Source organism: Teleopsis dalmanni, chromosome 1 (assembly GCF_002237135.1).
Source record: "Teleopsis dalmanni isolate 2A chromosome 1, ASM223713v2, whole genome shotgun sequence".
Lineage (NCBI taxonomy): Eukaryota > Metazoa > Arthropoda > Insecta > Diptera > Diopsidae > Teleopsis > Teleopsis dalmanni.
The window spans coordinates 99089394-99100984 of record NC_051846.1 but is presented as its reverse complement, the minus strand read 5'-3'; positions in this window follow the sequence as shown (position 1 = coordinate 99100984).

The window sequence follows — 11591 nt, the reverse complement described above, 5'->3', positions numbered from 1 at the left end:
CCGTATCCCAAAATGTCCGGCATGTGTGTCATCGTGATTTTCTTGCATTACTCGGTCTCGGAGGGTTTTGGGTGCACATAATTTCCAGATTTTCTCATGTGGAGTTGCGTGTGAAATCGGCAGGTATTTGTAAATTTTCCCATTAGACATAGTTAAGTCGGGTACCGCTTCTGGTTTTCTTCTAATGATGTCGAGGTTTTTTTGATACCATGTGCACTCTGTCTTCTCTTCGGTTGTGGTTTAAATTTGGTTTAATACCTCTACTGGTTGTCGGGATAGTGCATCTGCTACGATGTTAAGTTTTCCTTTCCGATAATGGATGTCAAAATGATGTTGTTGTAGTTCTAATGCCCATCTAGCTATTCGACCGGTGGGGTTTTCTATTGAATTTAACCATTTTAGTGCCAAGTGATCCGTCATGATGGTAAACTTATAACCTTTCAGGTATGGTCTCAACTTCCTCACCGCCCAGACTATGATTAAGCATTTCTTCTCTGTTGCCAAGTAGTTGATCTCTGGCATCGTAAGATGTTGGCTGACGTAACATATCACTTTCTCAGAGCTCTCGATATGTTGTGTCAGCACAGCTCCAATCCCTACACTACTAGCATCTGTTTGAAGGCAAAATTTCTAGCTAAAATCGGGACAGGTTAACACCGGAGCTTCGGTTAGTCGTTTCTTCACTTCGAGGAATGCTTCCTGTTGTGTCTCTCCCCACTTCCAGTGTTTTCCCTTTTTCAGCATAGTTGTAAGAGGGTGGGTGAGTTGTGCGAAATCGGAAACTAACCGTCGATACCAAGAAGCAATGCCCAAGAATTGTCTCAACTGTTTGAGATTTGCCGGAGGTTTTAACTCCTGGATAGCTGCGATTTTGTTCGGGTCGGTATGAAATCCCTTCAAACTCAATACATGTCCAAGATATTTTGTTTCTGTTTGAAAAAACCTACTCTTCTCGACGTTTATCCTCAGATTAGCTGATTTTAATCGCTGAAGGACTTTCTTTAGATTTTCCAGATGATGTTCAAAAGAGGTACCAGTTACAATGATATCGTCTAGGTAAGCGAAAGCATATGGTTCGAGCTCCGCTCCTATTACCTGATCCAGAGCTCCTTGAAAAGTAGCTGGTGCGGAATGCAATCCAAATGGTAACACCCGCCACTGGAAAAGTCCTCTCCCCGGAACCGTGAATGCCGTAAATTGTTTGCTGTTCGTATCCAGCGGAATTTGCCAGTACCCATCCTTGAGGTCGATACTGCTAATATATCTAGCATTCCGGAGCCTGTCAAGGATGTGATGTATCCTTAGTAATTGATAAGCATCTGGTATCAAATGTGTATTCAATGTTCGATAGTCAACGCAGAATATCCATTCGTCATTTTTTTCCGAACCAGGATGATTGGGGCACTATAAGGACTTCTTGAAGGTTCAATATATTACATCCTTTAGCGAGAAGCTCGTTTACCTTAGCATCAATGATTTCCTGCATCGTGGGCTTTATTACTTATTGATAGACTCTTCTGCGATGTTCAGCTGCTCTTGTTTGGTCAGGAATATTTGTGCTGGTGTATGCTGGTATATCCTTATCTTGATTTCACTTAGTTTGAGAGTGAGTCCCCCTACCGAAATTATTGTACCCATGGCTTTGAGAAAATCTAGCCCGAGTATCAACGACTCTGTGCTTTTTGGTAATATGAAAAGATCACCTTTCACAACTTGATGCCCCAACTGGATGTTAGCTGCAATACCTTTGTTGACGTATTTCACGCTGTTGTCTGCCATGCGTATGCGTGTAGGCAGTAGATTTCGTTGCACCTTTGTGTTCATTTTGTTTGCTAATGTTTGGCTTATGAAACTTGGCGACGCTCCAGTATCTAACGTTGCTCTAATAACTTTTCTAGCCTCTACTAGCTCTTCAACACGTTCGATGAACGCCAATGGGTCTTTGATGTCTGAATAGTAGGTGTTGACCGTCCATGTTTACGAGCTAACTCTTTTAATCTGCTAGTCGTGTTGGAATCGTGATCATCCTCGTCGATAAAGTTTGTCGTTCCTCTCCGCAGCTCTTCTGCCGACCCTGTGCTATCTAGTCCAAATTCCACAGCGTAGGTTACCAGCTCGTCTTCCAAAATTCTGGTTCCGGTATTTCGGTTTTTCCTTTTGATCCTACTGACATGTTTTTGTTTAATATTCCTCTAGTTTCATATTGATCACCGCGATTCTGATCAATTCTTTAAGTCTTGTTGACTTGTGTTGACTTGTGATCACTTGTAATAAATTTTACTGGTCCCTGCTCGGGCGCCAATTGTAACGACTCACTTTTCCAGTCGTTTCGTTTTGCTGAGGTAGCAAAGCGGCTGTCCAGGTTCGTTGCAATAAAATTAGTGTTCGCTGGGACCAAACAGAAAAAAAAGCGTATATTTGATATATTTTATTAATGCTTTAGTATTTAATACATTTATGATTCAAAACAAAATAATTATAATCGTTATAATTTGGATAATAAAAACTTTGATACGTTGAGAAAAAAAATATATTTTTGCAAAGATCGGAAAAATTATGATTTCCGCGCGTGACTATTTCTTAAAAGTGGACTTATGTCACCTAAGTATATGAATTATACATAAGATCACTTGCTGTCAAAGATGGCGATGTTTCAGCGACTGGCTCTGGCTTATCCGTTGAGAAAACTCCTGGCAGGAACTCGTGACGACCTGCGTTTCTATCCTTCTTGTGCAAACGACCGATGCCTTGTGCTAAGGGATATAATAGTTTGGCTGAATGAGCCAGATTAGAAAGTTAAGGTAAAAAGACAACAAATGATCGAATAGACCAGTAGGATATCCTGATTTGATCGAACGGACCAGTATAGGCTGATTAAACCTGTAAACTAATATTAATCGAATTGACCAGTTGGTTATCCTGATTTGATCGAACTGACCAGTTTAGGCTTATTAAGCCTGTAAACTAATATTGATCGAACTGACCAGTTTAGACTGATTAAGGCTGTAAACTAATATTGATCGAATTGACCAGTTGGTTATCCTGATTTGATCGAACTGACCAGTTTAGGCTGATTAAGCCTGTAAACTAATATTGATCGAATTGACCAGTTGGTTATCCTGATTTGATCGAACTGACCAGTTTAGACTGATTAAGCCTGTAAACTAATATTGATCGAATTGACCAGTGAACTTGTTTATCGTTTGATATCCAAAAGATTATCGTTTTCGTTTGGCTTATTCCGCGTCTTTCTAATTTCAATCAGAAAGAAGGTACAAAATTAATTAAAGAAAGTTAAAGTTTAATTTCAATTAATTAATTTTGTTTTTAAGAAGATTTGTGCCAAACTATAAGTGAGTGAAATTGTGGTAACAGAATTTTAACGCTGTTATATAAAATCAGTGCAAGTGCATTATTATAATTTATTTTCTTGGATGGTAGTTTGTTTATCTTTGTTAATAGAAAAATATAATTTTAGTTAATACAGTGTTCATTGTTTTGTGGTTTAATATATAAAAGAAAAATAACCCAAACAAAGAATTAACAGAAGAAGTGGTTTTTTTCCGATATGTGTTATATTTTTATATTTTATTGTTTTTTTCTTTTCGTGTTATAAAAAAATGTAAACAATAAGTGTTTTTTCTGTAATTGTTGGTAGTTTATTTCTTTAAATTCATGTTTATTAAATAATTACATAATATGTGTTTCATTGTTCAATGTATGTTTTATATTATTATCTGTAATTAAAAATACATTTTTTTTTTCTCCTTAACATATTTCGAGTTGCGTTTTCGTTTTATTGTTATTTTTTTCTTTCTTTAGGTTGTTTTCAAGTCATGCCCGCGGCTCATTGACGCATGGATCGCAGGTAATGTTGTTGTATTATGATCTCGATAAATATTTAAATAAATTTCATCCTTTCTAGGTTGTACGCTGAACTTTGTTGAGGGTGAGTTGGTTTCTGGTGTTGTCCGAAATGGTGTTGGTGTTACGTTTCAGGCTGACGGTCTGACGTCAGATTTGTTTATGTATGGTTGAAATTAGTTCGTAGCAGTTTCAACCTTTACATTTTCTCCCTCTTCGGCAAACTGAAATTGTGATGGCACATTTTATTTCACCCGCACTTTTGTTACACCTCTCCGGCTGATCTGGACCTGGTATACTTTACCTTCGAACAGACGTTTGAAGCTAATTCTTCTACCTGGTCCTCGTTTTCTGCAAGCATCGCGAATGGCTTCATTTAATCTGGTGGCCATTCGTCCTTTACCTCTCTGCTATCGGTGGTTGTGGATCGGCTGCATTATTCATTAACTCATTGTATAATTCGTCAACCACTGGCGGTGGTGGCAATGAACTTGGTTCACTAACAACGTCATTCCAGGTGCATTGCAGTACACCGTGATCACCGTTATCCACACTTTCAGGTGTAGTGACTGCTGGAGCATGTGTTTGATCATTCTGTGATTATATGGCACTGATGTTTTGGTGACTTTTTTTACCTCGCCACCCAATGGCTTTTGGTAGCGATTTCCAGTCTGTGGGCTTTATGATTGGTTGCGATTGGCCGATTTCCATGGTTCGGACTCTCTTACCAGATTGATATTCTTGCACTTTGCTTTTAGAACGTTTGGATGCATGTTCCATAGCATTTGGTGAGAAACGGCTGCGTGGTTTGCTCTCTTCTAGTTCTACCAATCTTTGTCGAACACGTGTGGCTGTGCGCTCAAACTTACCTTCAAAATTAGTTGCCATCTTCGACTTCTTGAACATACTGTGTTTCTATTACACTCGTGGTCCTTATATATAGTCAAAATCCTGATGATTCGAGTTCCTATGAGCTTTTTGAACCATCACAGCAGAGTAGTTCCTTTTTTTCTGTTTATTACTTATTATTGTGCAGCCTACACCCTGGACATTTTCATTCGTATAGATTTGCGAACTTATGAAAGACAGCTTGTTAACGGCACATGTGATTATTATTATTTTTTTTTTTTCTTTACGTGTTAACTTTACTTGCCATAGTATACCCTGAGGTCGGCGATATGTGATTTGATGCGTTTGTCTGTATCTATGGAAATTAGTTCGACAATGACAGGCGATATGAATTTTTGTACCCTATATGGTCCGTCATATTTGGGTGCTAACTTCGCGGAAAAATCGTTCGCTGCTTTAGACAAAGGCTTTTTTTTTACTAGAACCAATTGTTGAAGTTGTGGTCTCCAACTCCGGCGTCGGCGGGTATAGAAGCGTGCTTGTATAGATGCTGCTTTGTGAAGTTTTTGCTTCAACTTTGTTCCAATTTACTGCACTTTGCGCCTGGTGTGTTTGGACATTCTCCTGTTCCGGTTGTGTATTCGTTAAATAGTGTCGCAGATAATTTTAACTCCCGACCTTGTACCAGAAAATAGTCCTGTTTACACGTTCCTTAGGATTTTCTTGTGGGGTATATGGTGCGGTTGCCTGGTGTTTCATTCCAATTTTCCTTATCCATTCGTTGAACAGTTTACTAGTGAACTGGGAACCATTGTCAGTAATGATTACTTTCGGGGTTACAAATCTTGTTATTATTCGCTTTCGTAGGGCTTGTATCACATTTTCACTGGTGGCTTTCCTCATTTCTATCAGTTCCACCCATTTGGAAAATTTGTCCAGTATCACTAGTAACATGACGTTTGCACCTCTTGCTCGAGGTAGAGGTCCTACAAAATCGACACTTATTGTCGCCAGCAGGTTTGGCAGCAGGTTAATCCATCAGGTTTGGTGTTGCTTGGTTTAAACTTTTGACAAAGAGTGCATTCTTTTACATGTTTGGTGATATCTCTTGTCATTTTTGGCCAGTAGTACAACTTTTGTATTCTACTTATGGTTTTCCGTATCCCAAAATGTCCGGCATGTGTGTCATCGTGATTTTCTTGCATTACTCGATCTCGGAGGGTTTTAGGTGCACATAATTTCCAGATTTTCTCATGTGGAGTTGCGTGTGAAATCGGCAGGTATTTGTAAATTTTCCCATTAGACATAGTTAAGTCGGGTACCGCTTCTGGTTTTCTTCTAATGATGTCGAGGTTTTTTTGATACCATGTGCACTCTGTCTTCTCTTCGGTTGTGGTTTAAATTTGGTTTAATACCTCTACTGGTTGTCGGGATAGTGCATCTGCTACGATGTTAAGTTTTCCTTTCCGATAATGGATGTCAAAATGATGTTGTTGTAGTTCTAATGCCCATCTAGCTATTCGACCGGTGGGGTTTTCTATTGAATTTAACCATTTTAGTGCCAAGTGATCCGTCATGATGGTAAACTTATAACCTTTCAGGTATGGTCTCAACTTCCTCACCGCCCAGACTATGATTAAGCATTTCTTCTCTGTTGCCAAGTAGTTGATCTCTGGCATCGTAAGATGTTGGCTGACGTAACATATCACTTTCTCAGAGCTCTCGATATGTTGTGTCAGCACAGCTCCAATCCCTACACTACTAGCATCTGTTTGAAGGCAAAATTTCTAGCTAAAATCGGGACAGGTTAACACCGGAGCTTCGGTTAGTCGTTTCTTCACTTCGAGGAATGCTTCCTGTTGTGTCTCTCCCCACTTCCAGTGTTTTCCCTTTTTCAGCATAGTTGTAAGAGGGTGGGTGAGTTGTGCGAAATCGGAAACTAACCGTCGATACCAAGAAGCAATGCCCAAGAATTGTCTCAACTGTTTGAGATTTGCCGGAGGTTTTAACTCCTGGATAGCTGCGATTTTGTTCGGGTCGGTATGAAATCCCTTCAAACTCAATACATGTCCAAGATATTTTGTTTCTGTTTGAAAAAACCTACTCTTCTCGACGTTTATCCTCAGATTAGCTGATTTTAATCGCTGAAGGACTTTCTTTAGATTTTCCAGATGATGTTCAAAAGAGGTACCAGTTACAATGATATCGTCTAGGTAAGCGAAAGCATATGGTTCGAGCTCCGCTCCTATTACCTGATCCAGAGCTCCTTGAAAAGTAGCTGGTGCGGAATGCAATCCAAATGGTAACACCCGCCACTGGAAAAGTCCTCTCCCCGGAACCGTGAATGCCGTAAATTGTTTGCTGTTCGTATCCAGCGGAATTTGCCAGTACCCATCCTTGAGGTCGATACTGCTAATATATCTAGCATTCCGGAGCCTGTCAAGGATGTGATGTATCCTTAGTAATTGATAAGCATCTGGTATCAAATGTGTATTCAATGTTCGATAGTCAACGCAGAATATCCATTCGTCATTTTTTTCCGAACCAGGATGATTGGGGCACTATAAGGACTTCTTGAAGGTTCAATATATTACATCCTTTAGCGAGAAGCTCGTTTACCTTAGCATCAATGATTTCCTGCATCGTGGGCTTTATTACTTATTGATAGACTCTTCTGCGATGTTCAGCTGCTCTTGTTTGGTCAGGAATATTTGTGCTGGTGTATGCTGGTATATCCTTATCTTGATTTCACTTAGTTTGAGAGTGAGTCCCCCTACCGAAATTATTGTACCCATGGCTTTGAGAAAATCTAGCCCGAGTATCAACGACTCTGTGCACCTTTGTGTTCATTTTGTTTGCTAATGTTTGGCTTATGAAACTTGGCGACGCTCCAGTATCTAACGTTGCTCTAATAACTTTTCTAGCCTCTACTAGCTCTTCAACACGTTCGATGAACGCCAATGGGTCTTTGATGTCTGAATAGTAGGTGTTGACCGTCCATGTTTACGAGCTAACTCTTTTAATCTGCTAGTCGTGTTGGAATCGTGATCATCCTCGTCGATAAAGTTTGTCGTTCCTCTCCGCAGCTCTTCTGCCGACCCTGTGCTATCTAGTCCAAATTCCACAGCGTAGGTTACCAGCTCGTCTTCCAAAATTCTGGTTCCGGTATTTCGGTTTTTCCTTTTGATCCTACTGACATGTTTTTGTTTAATATTCCTCTAGTTTCATATTGATCACCGCGATTCTGATCAATTCTTTAAGTCTTGTTGACTTGTGTTGACTTGTGATCACTTGTAATAAATTTTACTGGTCCCTGCTCGGGCGCCAATTGTAACGACTCACTTTTCCAGTCGTTTCGTTTTGCTGAGGTAGCAAAGCGGCTGTCCAGGTTCGTTGCAATAAAATTAGTGTTCGCTGGGACCAAACAGAAAAAAAAGCGTATATTTGATATATTTTATTAATGCTTTAGTATTTAATACATTTATGATTCAAAACAAAATAATTATAATCGTTATAATTTGGATAATAAAAACTTTGATACGTTGAGAAAAAAAATATATTTTTGCAAAGATCGGAAAAATTATGATTTCCGCGCGTGACTATTTCTTAAGAGTGGACTTATGTCACCTAAGTATATGAATTATACATAAGATCACTTGCTGTCAAAGATGGCGATGTTTCAGCGACTGGCTCTGGCTTATCCGTTGAGAAAACTCCTGGCAGGAACTCGTGACGACCTGCGTTTCTATCCTTCTTGTGCAAACGACCGATGCCTTGTGCTAAGGGATATAATAGTTTGGCTGAATGAGCCAGATTAGAAAGTTAAGGTAAAAAGACAACAAATGATCGAATAGACCAGTAGGATATCCTGATTTGATCGAACGGACCAGTATAGGCTGATTAAACCTGTAAACTAATATTAATCGAATTGACCAGTTGGTTATCCTGATTTGATCGAACTGACCAGTTTAGGCTTATTAAGCCTGTAAACTAATATTGATCGAACTGACCAGTTTAGACTGATTAAGGCTGTAAACTAATATTGATCGAATTGACCAGTTGGTTATCCTGATTTGATCGAACTGACCAGTTTAGGCTGATTAAGCCTGTAAACTAATATTGATCGAATTGACCAGTTGGTTATCCTGATTTGATCGAACTGACCAGTTTAGACTGATTAAGCCTGTAAACTAATATTGATCGAATTGACCAGTGAACTTGTTTATCGTTTGATATCCAAAAGATTATCGTTTTCGTTTGGCTTATTCCGCGTCTTTCTAATTTCAATCAGAAAGAAGGTACAAAATTAATTAAAGAAAGTTAAAGTTTAATTTCAATTAATTAATTTTGTTTTTAAGAAGATTTGTGCCAAACTATAAGTGAGTGAAATTGTGGTAACAGAATTTTAACGCTGTTATATAAAATCAGTGCAAGTGCATTATTATAATTTATTTTCTTGGATGGTAGTTTGTTTATCTTTGTTAATAGAAAAATATAATTTTAGTTAATACAGTGTTCATTGTTTTGTGGTTTAATATATAAAAGAAAAATAACCCAAACAAAGAATTAACAGAAGAAGTGGTTTTTTTCCGATATGTGTTATATTTTTATATTTTATTGTTTTTTTCTTTTCGTGTTATAAAAAAATGTAAACAATAAGTGTTTTTTCTGTAATTGTTGGTAGTTTATTTCTTTAAATTCATGTTTATTAAATAATTACATAATATGTGTTTCATTGTTCAATGTATGTTTTATATTATTATCTGTAATTAAAAATACATTTTTTTTTTCTCCTTAACATATTTCGAGTTGCGTTTTCGTTTTATTGTTATTTTTTTCTTTCTTTAGGTTGTTTTCAAGTCATGCCCGCGGCTCATTGACGCATGGATCGCAGGTAATGTTGTTGTATTATGATCTCGATAAATATTTAAATAAATTTCATCCTTTCTAGGTTGTACGCTGAACTTTGTTGAGGGTGAGTTGGTTTCTGGTGTTGTCCGAAATGGTGTTGGTGTTACGTTTCAGGCTGACGGTCTGACGTCAGATTTGTTTATGTATGGTTGAAATTAGTTCGTAGCAGTTTCAACCTTTACATTTTCTCCCTCTTCGGCAAACTGAAATTGTGATGGCACATTTTACTTCACCCGCACTTTTGTTACACCTCTCCGGCTGATCTGGACCTGGTATACTTTACCTTCGAACAGACGTTTGAAGCTAATTCTTCTACCTGGTCCTCGTTTTCTGCAAGCATCGCGAATGGCTTCATTTAATCTGGTGGCCATTCGTCCTTTACCTCTCTGCTATCGGTGGTTGTGGATCGGCTGCATTATTCATTAACTCATTGTATAATTCGTCAACCACTGGCGGTGGTGGCAATGAACTTGGTTCACTAACAACGTCATTCCAGGTGCATTGCAGTACACCGTGATCACCGTTATCCACACTTTCAGGTGTAGTGACTGCTGGAGCATGTGTTTGATCATTCTGTGATTATATGGCACTGATGTTTTGGTGACTTTTTTTACCTCGCCACCCAATGGCTTTTGGTAGCGATTTCCAGTCTGTGGGCTTTATGATTGGTTGCGATTGGCCGATTTCCATGGTTCGGACTCTCTTACCAGATTGATATTCTTGCACTTTGCTTTTAGAACGTTTGGATGCATGTTCCATAGCATTTGGTGAGAAACGGCTGCGTGGTTTGCTCTCTTCTAGTTCTACCAATCTTTGTCGAACACGTGTGGCTGTGCGCTCAAACTTACCTTCAAAATTAGTTGCCATCTTCGACTTCTTGAACATACTGTGTTTCTATTACACTCGTGGTCCTTATATATAGTCAAAATCCTGATGATTCGAGTTCCTATGAGCTTTTTGAACCATCACAGCAGAGTAGTTCCTTTTTTTCTGTTTATTACTTATTATTGTGCAGCCTACACCCTGGACATTTTCATTCGTATAGATTTGCGAACTTATGAAAGACAGCTTGTTAACGGCACATGTGATTATTATTATTTTTTTTTTTTCTTTACGTGTTAACTTTACTTGCCATAGTATACCCTGAGGTCGGCGATATGTGATTTGATGCGTTTGTCTGTATCTATGGAAATTAGTTCGACAATGACAGGCGATATGAATTTTTGTACCCTATATGGTCCGTCATATTTGGGTGCTAACTTCGCGGAAAAATCGTTCGCTGCTTTAGACAAAGGCTTTTTTTTTACTAGAACCAATTGTTGAAGTTGTGGTCTCCAACTCCGGCGTCGGCGGGTATAGAAGCGTGCTTGTATAGATGCTGCTTTGTGAAGTTTTTGCTTCAACTTTGTTCCAATTTACTGCACTTTGCGCCTGGTGTGTTTGGACATTCTCCTGTTCCGGTTGTGTATTCGTTAAATAGTGTCGCAGATAATTTTAACTCCCGACCTTGCACCAGAAAATAGTCCTGTTTACACGTTCCTTAGGATTTTCTTGTGGGGTATATGGTGCGGTTGCCTGGTGTTTCATTCCAATTTTCCTTATCCATTCGGTGAACAGTTTACTAGTGAACTGGGAACCATTGTCAGTAATGATTACTTTCGGGGTTACAAATCTTGTTATTATTCGCTTTCGTAGGGCTTGTATCACATTTTCACTGGTGGCTTTCCTCATTTCTATCAGTTCCACCCATTTGGAAAATTTGTCCAGTATCACTAGTAACATGACGTTTGCACCTCTTGCTCGAGGTAGAGGTCCTACAAAATCGACACTTATTGTCGCCAGCAGGTTTGGCAGCAGGTTAATCCATCAGGTTTGGTGTTGCTTGGTTTAAACTTTTGACAAAGAGTGCATTCTTTTACATGTTTGGTGATATCTCTTGTCATTTTTGGCCAGTAGTACAACTTTTG